The sequence below is a fragment of the Ruditapes philippinarum genome, unplaced genomic scaffold, assembly GCF_026571515.1.
Source record: "Ruditapes philippinarum isolate M1 unplaced genomic scaffold, ASM2657151v2 ctg1471_1_1_1_1, whole genome shotgun sequence".
Lineage (NCBI taxonomy): Eukaryota > Metazoa > Mollusca > Bivalvia > Venerida > Veneridae > Ruditapes > Ruditapes philippinarum.
In genome coordinates, this window is record NW_026858477.1 from 1 (window position 1) to 17716 (window position 17716).

Genomic DNA, 17716 nt, shown 5'->3' on the forward strand with positions numbered 1-17716 from the left:
AGGAAAAGTTTCTTTGATTAAACGTTACGACTAAAGCTTGTGAAAAATGCATTCATTTACTGAAAAAGAATGTAAGAAAACTTGATCAGTTTTTAATCTAGCTTCTATCATTCAAGCTTCTATTAAAAATGTATATGCTACATGCGCACTTAGACACTTTATCATCCTGAATAAAAACTGTTCGAGATAAGTCCAGCTCTCATTTTAAAAAAATAACTACCCATGCGTTAATACCGACAATAGATTTGCCTTTTATGAATCCAATTAGAAAGGATTTGTACGATTTTGAATAAAAAAACGTATTTTCTCTATCTTGGTCTTGTGATTAAAACGTTAAAAGCAAAATAATAAATGTCATTACTTTCATTACTTTAGAAACGTAAAAATAACAAAGAGAAAAGTACTTTTTCATTGTAATGCGATGTAAGAGCCGGAAGTAATATTACTTGTTCGTTTAAGCGAAAATGTACTCTGTGATAATATTTTCCTTCTGTATGATTTATTTTAAGAAAATTCCCATTACAAAGTATGCACTTCACAATGACATTAGGACAGGCTTCCTAACAAGTTTTCGAAGGAACTATACTATTGCTATAAATACCTTGATGATAGCATGTATCAATTAACGACAATACATATATTTATCTATAATAACTATTACCTATAATTTGAAAAAAAAAACAAACAAAAAACAAAAAACATTAAAGTAAAGAAAAGTAAATCACAACAAAGAAGTTTCAAATCTACAAAAGAAAAAGTAGTAACCCACAACATTTGATATTTGAACAAAGAACATTGTGTACTTATGTTAATAAACATGTAAGTAACTATGATAAAACAAAGGGAAGTCATAAACCTATTATCATAAAAAGATGGTAAATAAAAGAAATAAAGCAACTAGTGTACATGTATGGCATGAATGTCCTTTTTACATTGTTTTGCGGTGTAACTCGAGAATAAAAAGCTAGCTATTATAAGTATCATCTTTATTTCTAAAAATTTCTAAACAATAAATATATATCTACTTAACTATACAGAGACATTATTTTTTGGTAATTTCACAGAGAAGGTCATGTAATTTTCACAATAATCGGACTATAATACCTGGATGCGGATAAATGTTAAAATCCTTAAATTGATTTCCGTAGTGTGTACTCCCTTAGCTTGATGTTCTTGTTTGCAAACATTGTTGTTCAAAGAAACATTAAACTGTAAAAATTTGTACTACTCTTTATTAGCTGTAAGCTTCTTGGCGGCAACAGATTCTACATAGTTCTGTTCAGATCAATATTGCCGCCACATTTGTGCCATCTGTTAATGCCATACACTGTTCAATAAAGCCACATGAATTAAAAAATATTAACGTATTTTTTCCGTCGGCTTAAAACCAAGCATTCCATAGTTTCATTAACAATTTAATTTTGATTTCATTTTGTTGTTAATCTCATTCAAATTGCTCATAAGCTATGATTTTAAAAGGAAAACCTTACAGTAATACTAAAGTTCATATTCAAATTTTAACATGCATATAAAGACTAGTATAATAAGCTCTTGTATGCACTATGTCACAGTGGTAAAAACAATTGTTACCAGGTTGATCACGGCAAATATGAGATATTCTAACAAACAAACTTTTACCGTTTTAGTTTCAAGGTGCATTAGCCCTGTCATAAACAAAAATTAATTACCTCATAAAAAGATCGAATTTGTATGAACACATTCGTAACATAACGCGAAAATATTTCGTTGAATTCGGACTGCTTGTTGATTTTCTATTGATGAACAATGACATAAAGGAAGAGTTTCTTATGCAAATAGAAATTATACTGTCTTCCAAATTCTCCACAATGAGGTTGCAGAGTTTGTGGTTTATAAAAAAAAAAACTTTTTGGATGTCTGGACACCAAAAAAAAAGGGATTCTGTTTGAAACACATGTAATGTAGCTACATTGTATTTCTTTTTTATGATATTTGTTAAAAGTAACTTTAATAAATCGGTTAATACTAAGACATTTTCCCAAAAACGTTTCAACGTCTTAATTGAAAGATGGGCAAATCCACGAAAAATATATAGCACGGTTTAGGTTGAGTGGTACCTGGGCAAAAAATTCAATAAGAAATATGTTTTACCTTTTAGTTATTGTCTTAAATATTCTCGTAATTATCAGTATTTATTCAACACTTTTATTCACCAAGACGTGGGTTTTATATCGTTGAAATAACGTACGACAGACATTAGATACAAATTCATTTGGAATCGGAATTACATTACGATTGCTTAAACCCTGCTAACAAAAATTACTGCGAGTGAAATCTCTCAGTAAATAAGATTGCATAACACTCTTTTGCATTCTTTCATTTCGAATAAATATGAACGGTTTCTCGATATTCAAATTCAAATTAAGAGAGAAAGTTGTGTTTGTTCTTCATTAAACAAGCAAAATAATCGTACATTTAAAAAGCGTACGTTAAGAACGCAAATTGAAAAATCACAATTAAAATATAGCTAAACTTTAAAACATCGGCAATTGCTGCTACTTATACTACAAGAGCATTGTTTTCCTTTGGCTGTTGTCAGGGGGGATTGTTTAAATGATTAACGACATAAGGAGTGCAGAGTGCAGTGAAAAGTTCGTTGAGATACAAATGTAGTTATGCTCTAGATACTTAATATTGTTATTAGAAAGGCACAGTTTCAATTTAAAAAAGAAGTGGAAATCTGTTTCTCTGATACGAGTATATACACTTATTCTTTGCAGACGCAAGGGTGTTTAGTTAATTACAATGCTTCGTCACTTAGCGACTCGACTTTTGTATTGTTTTTTTCGGTCGACTTTAAGTGAGAGAAAAAAGCTTTACTAGAACGTTTTAGGTTGTAGACAATTGCATGATTGTTTATCGAGAAAAGAAACATTAATCTTATGATATTTTACAATTCGAGACTTTATGTATCTATACTGCATATCATGGAATAAAGTTTTTCTGCTTAAGACATTGCCTTTGCAATTCCAGATGAGAAAATAGTATGAATGAAATAACAAAAAGGTTAATTTGATATTTACTTCTATCTTAAACAAGCCAAGTGTATATAACAACACAATTTATTTGATTTTAAGTAACGTGGGGTGTTTGTTTAGTTTATTTAATCCGATAATGTAAATCAATAAAATTATGTCTTTGCAATAGTTTATCTGATCAGCAAAGAAGGTGTTTTTTTTATTTACGCTGTCATTTCTATAAGTCTATAACTGTGTCTGCATAGAGACATTACTGTTCAGATAGATTTAGAGGCCGTATTAAAATCCGTCTAGACAACTGGAGTCAATGTTCAGTCAATGCACATATTGCAAGTACAAGTTAAGAATCATAAACTTTTCTTTAAGGAAGCAACAAATTGCCCACAACTTTTATTTTAAACACATTCCATTCAAATGTTGCTTACAGTCATCCTAGCACCGATGACATCAATGACACCAGGAATCAAATAGTTATGGTCCTTTGATGACCTTAAATCACGATTTATTTGGGATTACCTTAAGAGAGATTAATGAAATATGTGTCACGGACAATGTTTTTTGGCACTTATTAACAACATCAACAACAACAACAATGGAGTTATGCAAAGAATTTGTTAACTTTTGTTTATGTCAAATAACAAAAATGTGTCATTTTGCGTTACCCTGTAAATTTTCAAATACTTATCTCTGTGTAAAACTGGCGAGTCATTGACCGATATATATGCTCGAATATAAATAAATACAAGGAATTAATTTTTATTGGCATATTGTTAAGAAAGCACTTTGATCAAAGACAGTAGAATATTGTTGTCCCATTAATTTGTTTTTGTGAAAATTTTACTTACTATTTAGTCATATGGTTAACAACCCTAGATTTCAATACGCATTGTTTGTAGACAAAGAGAGTTGTAATATTAGCTTTATACTGCTCTATACCTTCCTTTTTATGCATTAGTTTGAAGACTGAAATTGGTTATATAAGTAAATGTTTAATACAAAATTATAGTTTTAATTTTGACCCAAAATATGGGTGTCACTAAAGTAATAGAATGTTTTATTCATTAGTGTGTATTGATTTAACAATAATAATAATAATAATAATAATAATAATAATAATAATAATCTTATGCTAGGTTAAGGATTGTATGTGACGTCAAAGAAGTGCTCTTTGCTTTTTTAAGGTTCATTAAATGCTTTCATTTTACAGCAGTGTACTTTCTTTTTATTTTCTAATACGCTGTCCATAGTTACCGTTAAAGTACAGTATTTGTTATTTGCCAATGATATGAATTTTCCTAACCTTCTCTTAATTTAGCTTCTTGGCTGATCTCTAGCTTTAATAGTAATGAAAGTAAGGAAGTATTGCTAGGCCGGTATATCTAAAGGCCACAGTTGAGTATTTTAGTTAATTGTCTCTATACATATAATAAGCTGAAATGAAAATATGTTTTTGCTCAGCACCGCCTGTCGTTAATCAATACCAGGTATACTATACTACAAAAAAGCAAATTAATGTTCTTCACTGAAAAAATACAATGTCTTTAAATTCTCAGCTCTCCTATCATAATAACGTAGAATCTCTTTCTTTAATTTTATCCTTAATATAGTTAAACAAACTTCCTTCAATTAACGATTGGACCGATGAAGAAAGTCACCCAAATGTTAACATATTCGAGTCAATAATCTTTACTACTATCTAAGTGCATGCATGGAAGCTTGACTAAATATGTTTTTGTAACTTCCGCATTCAGTCAACACTGATATTGCATAAGGAAGACAGTTTTAGTGTAATTGTGTGTAGGTTGTCGATCTTTTTCCTAATCTCGAAAACATATCAACGAATACATTGCATAGATATGAAGAAGCATTATTGCACCATGGAAGAACCATATTTGCATATCTCTATTTTCCAGACAGCTTATCTAATTTATAGTAGAATCTTTGCCAAAGATAAATTTTGCAAGGAGTATTTGTAATTTTGTCTTTAATAGCTGACTTTAGGAAAATCTTTGGTTTAGCTATCAAATAAGCTTAAAATGTATATAATTATAGCAAAATCAATATAAATTGCTAAACAGAAATGGACCTGTCCGTTAAAAGAACAGTCCTGTGAGATAATCCAGTCTGGTTAACATCAAAGCATAAATAGGAAATAAATAAACCGTTTGAAATACAGGTAAGCTGAAACTCTCGCCGACTTCACACAAATGAAAAATGCTTGTGTGAAGATGTATTTAATTTAGCAAACATCTCAAACGTTTGTTTTTGTTTTGTTTTTTTTTAGTTCAAAATGAAACACTGGAAGCGAATGCATTGCGGGATTGTTGCACATTATTGTTATTATCTTACAAATTTGTTCGATTTCTTATTAATAAGATACATAAGAGATATCGAAATATAAATGATCAACCAAATACATATATATTTTCAGATTATAGCCCTTCAAATCATTTTTATAACGTTATTGTTAAATTGCGGTCATTTTTTCCTTACTATTATCTTGACATCAAATAGTCATTATTTAAATAAAAGTTAATTAGGTGTTTTAGGTTTTAGTACAAAAACAGAAAATAGTTAAACTAATAAATAATTGAGTATGTTGTGTTGGGTGCAAAAAAACACTTAGATCATTTACAAGTTCGAGTTTCAAAAATTGGTTTTGGTTGTTATTACTACCGAGGTCATTCCCTACCGCAACAACATAATTCTGGTGTTATGTTAAGTGCTATTTGGCAGATTTAAAATGTTTAGCGCTGCACTGTATCAAATCACATGCTTCGGTCATTGCCAATTATTTATGTTATCAACGTGGCAATGAACATAACTTTTTTTAAATTCTTGTCATTGTTTTCAGGGAATCTCCACCCTCGCAGAAGGATGAAATTATGTATGATAAATCAATGGAAATAATGCCACATTTGAATATGACAAAATTGTTCAAATAGTTATCTCGGTAATGATTATATCTTGAAATCTTAAGGCATGCCTTTTAAATAATATATGAAGAATATGAACTTTAAATTATGATTTAGCCTTTGATGTAGAAAATTATTATCATTATTTATCAACTTATTGTCACTTGTAGCTATATGAAAGAAGTTTATCTTAATATTAAAATGCTATGTATCTTTGACATTTGACTTTCGACAAATATAGGCGGCTACGATAGACAGCAAACTATGAATAATGCAAGCTTGTTAATCATTCATGCCATTGTATTTGGAATAATGTAAATGAAACAGACTTTCATTAACTAATGTAGTCTACATATTTATACTTCCTGGAATGACGAGGGTTTACATGGAGCAGAACGTTTTATATTAAACTACTAATATATTAATTGAATCGTCGACATTATACTTCATGGAATCCCACGGTTTTATAGGCAGCTTTGTTTCCAGATTTGTATATGGTTTCCAAGGACTTGATTAAATCGTCTATGAAATAATCTGCTGCCGTATGCAGGACATTGTTATATTCGTACCACAAGGTCATTTTAGGATGTGACATGACAACATTTGATGCCGGAATAGTTTGATTAATAGATTAATACATTAAATGTTGTTATGGATCTACTAACACATTATAAAACGTAATATTTCATTTGTTATAAAGTAATATTGAATTCATCTTTGTATCATGGCCTTTACGATTATAAGTATACATATAATGTTTGTTTAATCAATCTGTTGAATGTTTTACAAAATATGTTATTGTGTGCAAACATTATTTTGCAGACATTGCTAACTTAAACGTTTTTTATTGCATGTTTCGAAACCTGACAAAAGAATGATGCAAACGATTACATCACTTTGTAAACTAGCTTCTTGCATTCAAACTTATGTTAAAATGGATCTGTCTCATGGGCACTTAGACACTTTATTATTTTGAATAAAAACCCTTCGAGATTTGCCCTGTTCTTCCTTTAATAGATAAACTACCAATGCGCTTATATCGACAAATGGCTTACCTTTAAAGAATCCAATTATCAAACAAATCTTATCCTCTCTAACTAAGCCTTGCGATCAATACTTTAACAGCAGTATAATTAACGTCATTACTTTCATTACTTTAGAAACGTTAATCGACCAGAGGAGAAAAGTATTTTCTCATTGTTATCTTAAGCAGCAACCGGAAGCAAAAATACTTGTTAATTTAAGAGAAAATGTACTCCAAAAGAATATTTTTCCTTCTAGTATATAATCTATTTTAAGAAAATACCCATTAGAAAGTAGCACTTTATAACGACGAGGACAGGCTTCTTACAGATTATTTAAATAAATTATTTCTTAAATTATGCTATAAAATTATAATCGTTGATTTATCTAAGCTCGTTGCATGTACACATTTTGAAACAGAAATTACAAAATTGTCTTATTCATTTTAAGCATGCTATTGACCATATTAAAACAAAATGAATATTTAAAAGTATTATTTGAACCTAAATTGTATAACAAAAGAAGAAGCACCAAGAATGCGTGGCATGAATATGCCTTCAATGTCGTTTTTGCTGAAGTAACTAAAAAGCATACTAATATAATTATCATTATTCTTACTAATATTTATACCTTAAATACATACAATATATGTAAAACATGCTTTTCTGTAGACAGAGACATTATATTTGAGCAATTTTCAAAATATAATTTTCACTGTTTCCGGACTATAATTGCATGCGGTTAAACGGCAAATTTCATAAATATAAGAAGAGTACAAATAAGTGCACATTGATCTATCATGTTAAAAATTCAACTCAATTCTTGAAATATTTAATCATGAATTGTTTTTAAAGCGAACATACTAACGTCATTGTTTGTACAATAAATTGCACACCACTTCTTCGTTATTAACCATTCCGAAATAAATTCAATGACATCAGGAAGTACAAATTCGTATTAAAAGAAAATAAATTTTCTTCGTTTAGGTAACAAAATAATCATGAATTTTAAGGCATACGTTAAGAACGAAAAATGTATATCAAAGTTAAATAGCTAAAATTTTAAGCATCGAAAAGTACTGTAGTAAGAGTTGTTTTTCTTTGGCAGTTTTCGGGGAGGGGGGTGGTAGTTAAATGGTTAACGACATAAGTATTGCGGTGAAAAGGTTGTTGACAAAGTGATTTTCTAAATACTTATTTTGTTATTAAATAGTAGAAATACATATACTACCAAATAGGTCTTCTTTGCAGAAGCATGCATGTTAAGTTTATAACAATGCTAGGTTATGCAGTACGTAGAAGATTTTTAACTTATTATGTTTTATGTCTGCAGTTTAACCTTATTTTGCTGATCCTCAATGTATGTTTACAAGTTCTATAAAATTATATTCATTTGCAAACATATTTGTTCTTAGATTTTTTATTGTTCTTTTCGGTCGATTTTGAGTGCCAGAAAAGCTTTACTAGAACGAAGAAGACGGCAATATTATTGTATAGCGAAAGGAAGCAATCTTTATGATCTCTTGGAACTTGCGATTGTATGTTTTAACTTTATATAATGGTATTGCGTTTTCCCGATTCAAATATTACAGACGACAAAATGGTATGAATAGAATAAAGAAGCAATGTTAAATTTAATATTTACATTTCATCTTAAACAAGTCAACTGTAAAATATCACTTTTTATTTGATTTTATGTGATGTGATATACCCGTTTAGGTTTATTCGGATTAAAGAAATACAATAAGAAATGCTTATAAATGTCGCTGCAATTGTTTATTTGATCAGCAAAGCTTTGATTTACACTGTCATTTCTCTCTTACTCTGTCTGCACGATGTCATTACTGTTCAAATAGATTCAGAGACCGTATTTAAGTTTGTCTAGACATCCGAATTCGAAGTAAATGTTCAATCAATGGACATATTGCAAGTGCAAGGTAAGCATAATAATTTTTTTAAAGATATATTACGCTCATCTTTGGATAAAAAAAATAGTGCAAAAATATATTCAATTCTAATAAATTATCCGTGAATGTGTCGTATTGAAATCAGTGAATGTATAAACTATGTTTCAGAAGCATTCTCTATTTCTTGTCAAATCAGTTTGGGCCAATCTAATAAAATCTGCATATCAATTTGACCTCTTAAGTTTGTTTTCCTTTTACGTTATTAATGAATCCATCGTTAGGTCGGTGAAGCGATCTAAAATTGCTGAATGGTTTAGGTTTGGCGAACTTAGTTCTCAATCAAATTTTTACTTGTTGATGGTCTATGTCAGGTAGAAATGATACCAAAAATTGCTAGTCTATAAAAGTAACAAGACAAATGCATATCAACTAGAACATCAAAATCTTTTTATATCTGTTCAAATGTAACAGCACTTACAAGGTGTAATTTCTAATTTCCTGATTATAAGTATAAGCTTTATTTTAAACTACAAGAGTTCAAATGAAAATGTCTAATTACATGAATCATGTTTTAATTTGAATGAGATTTTCAAAGGTAATTGTATATGCAATGAAACTAAACAAGTGGTTTTATGCTCAAATTACATTGCCATCCTAGTACAAAAACCATAACATTAATGGACAACAAAACGTTGATCAACAACCTCATGGCGTGTCTTGTTTTACTAATTCAGGTTGCGACACACATAGAAAAAGCGACGCAGGTATTAAGCTCTTAGTCGTAAGGTTTAACAGATAAAGACAGACAGCCAAACGTTAATATTCTCAAGTCAAGAATCTATATTAACAATTTATATTCAAACTAAGTGCATGCACGGATTATTTTGTGTGTTTGTTTTTTTTTAGAAACTTCCGCATTCGAACAAAATTGCTCTTGCGTTAGCAACACACTTTGTCGTCATTTTATGCAGGTCGTCGAGATTTCCTGCCATGATGATGGTGTAATCATGTGCAGTCTACGAAGAAGCAAATCTATTTCCTTCTTTAGAAAGCAGATCGACGAATAGATTGGAATAAATAAAAACATTATTGCACAACTGAACATGGAATCAAAATGAAAAGTTGTGAAAACACTGAAGTGAAGAACGGGGCAACATATTGCTGCCACCACGCAACACTTGACAAGTGCTGTTGTGAAGAATGAAATACGTAAACAAATCTTAACAAAACACAAAACTATTTAAGGAGCGTGACTAAAACTACATCAAATATCTACTTTATAACAACGATATTTCAAGCATATTTGTACTTTTTTAAAATATTGTTAACTTTTAATATTCGGTATTAATTTTGATAAAATCCAGTTCAGAAGAAAAGCATCCTTTAAGAACAAATATGTGTCAAATGTCTGAAGTACTTCCTCTGATATCTGTAAAAAACACACAATTACGCCCACATAAAGATGTCTTCTTGGATCTTAGTCACGATTTTTTTTGTAAAAAAACATGATAAAGCGTCAGGTGTGATCATTAAACCCCTTCATCTTAAACACAGTAAAGCTAGTGTCGTTTATTGTCATAATCAATGGAAATTTTCGTTTGTGATTTGTCGTGTATTGTAAAAATCATTTTTATTACAATAAATAAAATGTAGATTTGTGTTTGTTTTGTTTTGTTTTGTTTTATGTTGCATCAGCACAATATAATACATAAGGCGCTGAAGCAGAAAAGATCATTTCGGCTAACCTTGAGTCAAACCACTTACCTCCGTTGCTGGAGCTATGAGAATGACAGACGGTGGCGGCAATTATGATGGCCCAACCCCTCAGGCACAACGGTTAAAATGTAGAATTGATGAGGCATTTTCATGTCTATGTTAAATGACGAAATAATGATATGAATATACCTGAGTTGTGAATAAACATTTCTTTGTTTACAATAGACCCCAATATAAAAATATTCTCCAAATTATCGGAGAAAATGATGAATATATTTTTTCTTTCAATGCTTTACACGACTTGACTTTACCGGTGGAATGTCGGGCGAGCTTTGAATAATATGATAATGTAATAAATAATATAATCCTCTTGGTATTTAAACATTCTTTATGTAATAACGTATTATTTAATGTTATATCAAGTTAATATATCACATTACAATAAATCAATATGTATTTTGTATTGCATAATTAACTTTATTTGAATAAAATAAATATGTAAAGCATAACTTTGATAGACACATGTTGAAATGAAGGTCAAATATTATATAAGCACACACACTAGAAATAAAATAGTTAAAGAATCACATAAAACTAAATATGCAACGATTTACTCCGGGACCAATAATATATTGCTTCAAAATTCTTTGGTTCCAGGAACGGATTTGAAAAAGTTTTAGTAAGCTGATAAATTCCAACTCAATCGAACTAAAACAAATCCGTATCAAATAATCTATACGTTATTTTTTCATTTAAAACATGGTAGGTTTAAACTACATAAATCGAACCTCAACACTACAAAGTGTCAGACGGTAAAGTAAGAAGCGGAGGCGAACGGGAAAAGACAAATAAATTACAAGTAGAAATGCTGTATGTTAGTTCAATTTTGCTCATTATATAAAGGGCGCCACATTTTAACATTTCACTGACTTATCATGATAAAGGGCACGTCAATTTAAAAATAGATATTATCTTAGTTCTGAAAAAGAAATATGCGGGTATTAACACATGAAGTAATTACTTGTTAATAAAAATACAAATCAAAGAATATCATTGATAATGCAATCCTGTTTTAATAATTGTGATATTAATTATGTCGATTAAGAAAACTTTCGTCGTTATAATATACATATACTTTTAAGTTTTACACTTTCCTATAATAAGTTGATTGGTATATAGACAATCAGAGCTTGCATGGATTAATGTACTTAGTCAGGAGCCAAAAAGAAAAAAGTCAAATTTGAAAACGAAAGAAACGACATTTAAGATCCTGTAACATATTTTTTCATGATTTTATTTAATAGATATGATGCTCAAATTAAGATTTGTCAATATTGTTAGTTCAAATAAGCATTATTTATAAAGATATTACCGAATTTAATATTTCATGTAAATAAAGGGAGGTTATTAGAAATTTGTTTTCTATAAATTCTAAGTCAAATTTTCCAATAAAAATTGAATGGATATAATTTATTGATTAAATATAATGTGCACAAATATTTGCAGTACACATTTTACATATTCTTCATTGTTTGAAAATTGTTTAATTTGCATAATTATATACATATATAATTTTTTTGCAAATGTGGTATTCACACAGTAACAATATCAATCACAAAACATACAGGATCTTCAAAGATTCTACGGAAGCTAATTGTATATCATTTAGATTAAAAAGTTGTTCTGTTATTAAAGAATTATTATTGAAATCAACGAAATATTCAACACAGAATATAACTATTTTATTTATTCTTCTCTACTAGTGATGATTTTAATAATCATACAAATTAATATATATCTCAAGCATGATGCGCACCATTTCCTATTTATCACTAAATAAGAAAGATCATGCTATACATATAGGTTATATATAGAGTTTGAAGAAATAATTTTTTTGAGGAAACGAAGTGAAATTATAATTGACTAACAGTAAGTCCCCCTCCCCCTGCATTCAAATCAAGTGCATATTGTAAATATGAGGAGTCCATAAAAACGGCTTATGTAACGTATAAATTATATACTGTTAACAGTTGATGATAAATATTTCGACAAAATCTAAACAAAATAAAGCGGTTTCAAGTTAAATTCATCATGAAATGCAAGAAACGCTAGGAAAATAGAGGAAAAATGTTAAGAACGTGATTTTTTAATATCATTTATAATGTTTATAAACCAGGTTTTCTTAACAATTTTGAAAAAAAAAAAATATAACGTATTATTTTACATTACTTGTTATTTACAAATCCTCTTAAATGCTTTAAAGTATTTGTGTAAAGTATTTCCAAAAATACTGATTCCTTTTAAAAGATAATGTAGTAGACACAACTCACTTTGATCTTATTCTCATAAATAAGGAAACACTTTTAAATGGAAAAGAATTTAAATGCTGGCAACGTGATAACTGAAAGGTCATATTTGTACTGTACATTTTCCCTTATGTTTGCAATAAAGTACTTAATAGAGTATTTACATCGAATGTTCCCCGAATGGTTTAACATTAAGAACGAAATAGCATTGTCCAATTGTTTTTGCGACATGGGATGTGCTTTACAAGTTCAAAATAAGTTTGTACTTATTGACTGATTATAATAAGAAACACAAACGTATCTCCTTCTTTCTGTTCTGAGTAAAAACTATTAACATTTTTTCACTTTATATAAAATATGTTAACAGCAATGGCAACATATTCAGAACGTGATGTTAATTGGTTTATTGACATATTAATCGAAAACACTTGTTAACTTAGTGCACAGAATAATTTACTGGCTCGAATATAACATCAAGTTTAAACGAAAATTGCATGTAAACGCTCATCCTTTACACTTAGTGGACAGAAACGTTAATTAAAACAAAAGATATAAGCACGACATATTGCATGTACATACAACGTAACCGAATTACACCTTTGACTTAAATGATTTTCTAACATTAATTTCCCCCATTATACATCGTACATCGTTTTCTTGCGCAATCTTTAGCGAACACTTACATTCTTACTCTGTAAACGTAAACTATTCCTTTAATACTGTTTTTCTTAGTATTGTCCAACTTTTAAACGTATGTGTTTCACAGCATACAAATTATAAGATTGCTTCCTTGAATTTAATTAAGCAGAAAGTCTGAAGGTGTAGATTACTGTCATAACTTGTAAAACGTTGTTGATAAAACCTCTTGGCATTCAGAGTTATTCTTTGTTACAATAACCAGAAGAACTGACAAGTCTAAAACACAAATGACTCATTTAAAGGCATGTTGTATAACACACTAAACTTGACATGTTTAAATTCGTTGTGCGACAAACACTTAATTTTTGATAAACTTTTTAAACTTGTATTGTTTTTAATAAATAACTTCTTGACTTGCAATATTTCGATTTTAAAATCTTTAAAACATTGTACACATTTTAAAACTTTCAGAAAATAACTATCAAAATGTTCTTTATTTATGTCCAATCTGTTTTATTGTATTCAAAATGCATGTATGGCCCTCCAAAGTACGTCGTCAAAGAAAAATTTTCCTATGTTACTTTCTACTGCTCATTTTACATAAACCTGCTCATTTTACCAAAACCGTCGAGCGAATTTATGACATGCAAATATGTAACCTGATGATACAAAAATTCTTACTTGTTCATTCTATAATGTTCTTATCAATAAGAGTCTTTATTAAAGTGTCTACATTTGAAATGAAATTGAATTTTCTAAATAATTGTAAAAAATATTGCGAATACCAGACAGTTTAAGTCTATGCAAAGCTTAAACAGTCATAGAAACGCTTAAATTCCGTGCCGTTAAGACTTTAAAGTGTACCTTTTTTCAAAATAGGAAATGCAACGTCATTTTGTAAATGAAATTGTCTTACCAGGAACACATGTAGTTACATATCTTGCATATTTATCTAAGAGTGTTGCATTCAGTTCGTCATAATACTTTTGTTACAACTAAAATTGATAACAAATCACTTTAAGTTCTCAATATATGTAAAAGCATAGTCACATTCTATAAACAGATTGTGGTATTTGATAATGATATGGTTGACACATTTGAATTATAGTTTGATGATGACTTTATCTGGTTATAAGACATTTAAATCTCATACCATGTCACTTGTATTGTTTGCCTCATTACAAAATCAAAATAATGTAACTTCGAGAAATAATGATTAAAGAGTAATTTGTTATTGCTATGAACTATTTGAGGAGTTGTTTGTGTATTCTTTTATTGCTAAAAAAGTGAATCACAATATTTACGTAAAATTTTAAAAAGTTGCCCCGTACATTCAATCAGGGATGTTATATTCCCGATCCGTAAAGATCGTTCAGCACGACATAATTGTTCTGTAGTATTATAGTTCTTTCTATTCGGCATCTTTCCTGTTGGGTTGTTCCAGTATTTCTAACTTGAATTACTTTGAATTACCCTTAGGATATGTCGACTGCTTTTAAAATTTGTCTTTTGACGTCATATCTGTGATTTGCAGGCTTCATAATCTCAGACCCCTTTCAAAATTCCATTTTATTTACTTCCACCCAAAGTTTCCTCGTAAAGGGCACATGCATTTTTTTACTTGGGGATCATATGTCGCTTTTCATGGAATGGCACTAACGTGTCACATTGAAGATTCAATAATAACCGCCATAGGAGCATATCTGCGGATGTTTCAAAATTCTAGATTTTACCTGTTCATGTTAAATGTTGAATTCTGCTTAAGCCGATGCTAGGGCGTGGATGGTAGTTGCACTTGACTGTTTCGTCCATGAACACGCTCAATCAAACCGAGCCTGCAACATTTTCAATTTTGCCGTGTTGGACTTCCTTTAGGGATTCTTATTTCTCTTTATTTTACGCAAAATGAATGGAATGTTATTATAGTGCCAAACTAATATTTTAGATATTACAATTAACTTAATTCTAAGATGATAACTGACCCATTTTTTGAAAAGCAGATGCTATGGTAGCCATATTGTGAACGATTAAATTAGATTGAGTGTATACTGTTGTCTTATAGTTGAAAGATGGGCTCCAGTTTTTTTTTTAAACAAAATGACTTGCTCTTCTCTTACTTTTATCAAACATCATATTTTCAAGTTTGTTGAAAAGAGCTGTATGTTTTGTATAGATTAGGTTTCTCATTGATCAAGATGTATTACTGATAAGCCCAGTCTACTTACCTCATATATACATGTCAAACTCTGTACCAAATCAGTAAACCAATACAACATAATATTGTGTCATAAAGAAATGTGCGTAATAGTATGATACTTTCATTGCTGGTAATGTTTTGTTTGTCTATCGTTTCGTTGAAGTGACAATTCTGTTATCATTTTATTATTTTTATGCCTCTACAAAGTGGGAGCATATAGCGTTGCACTTGTCCGTCCGTCCATCCGTCCGTACGTCCCGAAATCTTGTGAACGCAACTCCTCTTAAACTGGATTGCAGATTGTGCTTAAACTTCTTGGGATGAACAACCTTAATGTGTAGATTGTAGTAAAGGAAGGAATTTTTGCTGCGACCAAATTTTACAGAATCATTGCCCTTTGTTGATTTTTTCACTATATACCATATATATGTTGTCAGTGGGGGCATCCGTGTCCTTTGGACACAGTTCTAGTTTGACCTGCAATCAACACTTGATGTTTTCATTGCCATACTGATAAAGTAATAACAATGACATATATGGCACGAATTAGAAATGAAACATGTAATTAAATAATAAATGTGTACGTTTGAAAAGCAGCAAAACTTCTAATAAAATGTTTATTTCTATTAAATATCATTAACCTGTCTGTTCGATGTACAATATTTCTAAAAAACTGCAACTGCGATCTTGTAGTCACAGACAGGATGGTTTTATATTTTATACATCTTGCTCATTAATAAATAAAGAAGAAACTCTGAACAAAATACTTAAATTGCTTTACAATTGTAAAAAGGATTGTTCATTAATTTTGGCTTTGTATTTGTTTACAGCTCATACTTTAGGTCAAACGGTGTTAAAACAAGAAGGACATTGGATGTGTCAAAATTGCCTCACCTGCTGGAGCAAAGAAATGCATAAAATCCAATCACTCGAACCAATTTAGCCGGTTATTTCGATTACGCAGGGATAAACGGCGGCTGCAAATCACAAAGGCAAACCCTTAGTTGAAAGGGCATTCATGCAATGTAATGTTTATTTTAATACAATAGTTTGAAGTTAAAATAATGTTAGTATATATTTGTTTATAATTATCACAAGAAAATAAAAAAAAACATAACGTTTCGTCGCATGCAGTGGTGAAAGGACTTACCGCAATTCGCGCTGAATAAATTATCTGTCACTTCAGTGACAGGTCGTTATCGAAGGCGTTTGTTTCATGTGTCTATTTTTGAATAAAAAACAATAACCCACCAGCTGTCTTTATTGGTCGTCCAATGTTTTACCTGTTGCACAAAATGAAAACAATAATATCAAAGATATTAATATGTTCTTGTAATTAAGTCGTGTAGGTGGGGGAATGCATTATAATGTCTTTTTAATGACAATTTAATGACACGCAGACGAGAAATGTGGCAAATGCGGGATACTACTATGACAGCCTGTCGTCTGGGAATGCTTAATTGTCTTGAATATAAATGTACTCGAGCTTTTGGCATAGTTTTTACTGTGTTTTTCATTAAAGTTGAATTTTAGCTGTGTCAACTCTCCATGTTGTATTGCGTGCAATGGATATGTCACCGTCAAAGATTTCCGTTTTGAATTCTATGATCTCGTACAGGGTCGTGATACAGTATATCAAGTAAGGATGATTTGGCTCAGTTCCATCAAAATACTAAATGATAGTTGTATACTGATTCACATTAAGATCAACTAACATAGCGTTTGGCGCGATATGACCAGTGATGTGATACTTACAGATAACTGAACTATACTTGACGTGTAATTATTGTTGAATACATTAACCCATGAAAAAGCTTTAAGCCACTATCATTAATTTTGTAAGAAATATTTTATTTTTTGCTTCTGTATGACTGCAACATTACAGTCTGTGTTAAGTACCAAATGTTAATGGAGGACACGAAAAAAGTATTTTACTCAATATTTTTTCAAATGCTCAAAGGTGTTTAAACGAGTAGTATATATCATTTCTAGAAAAA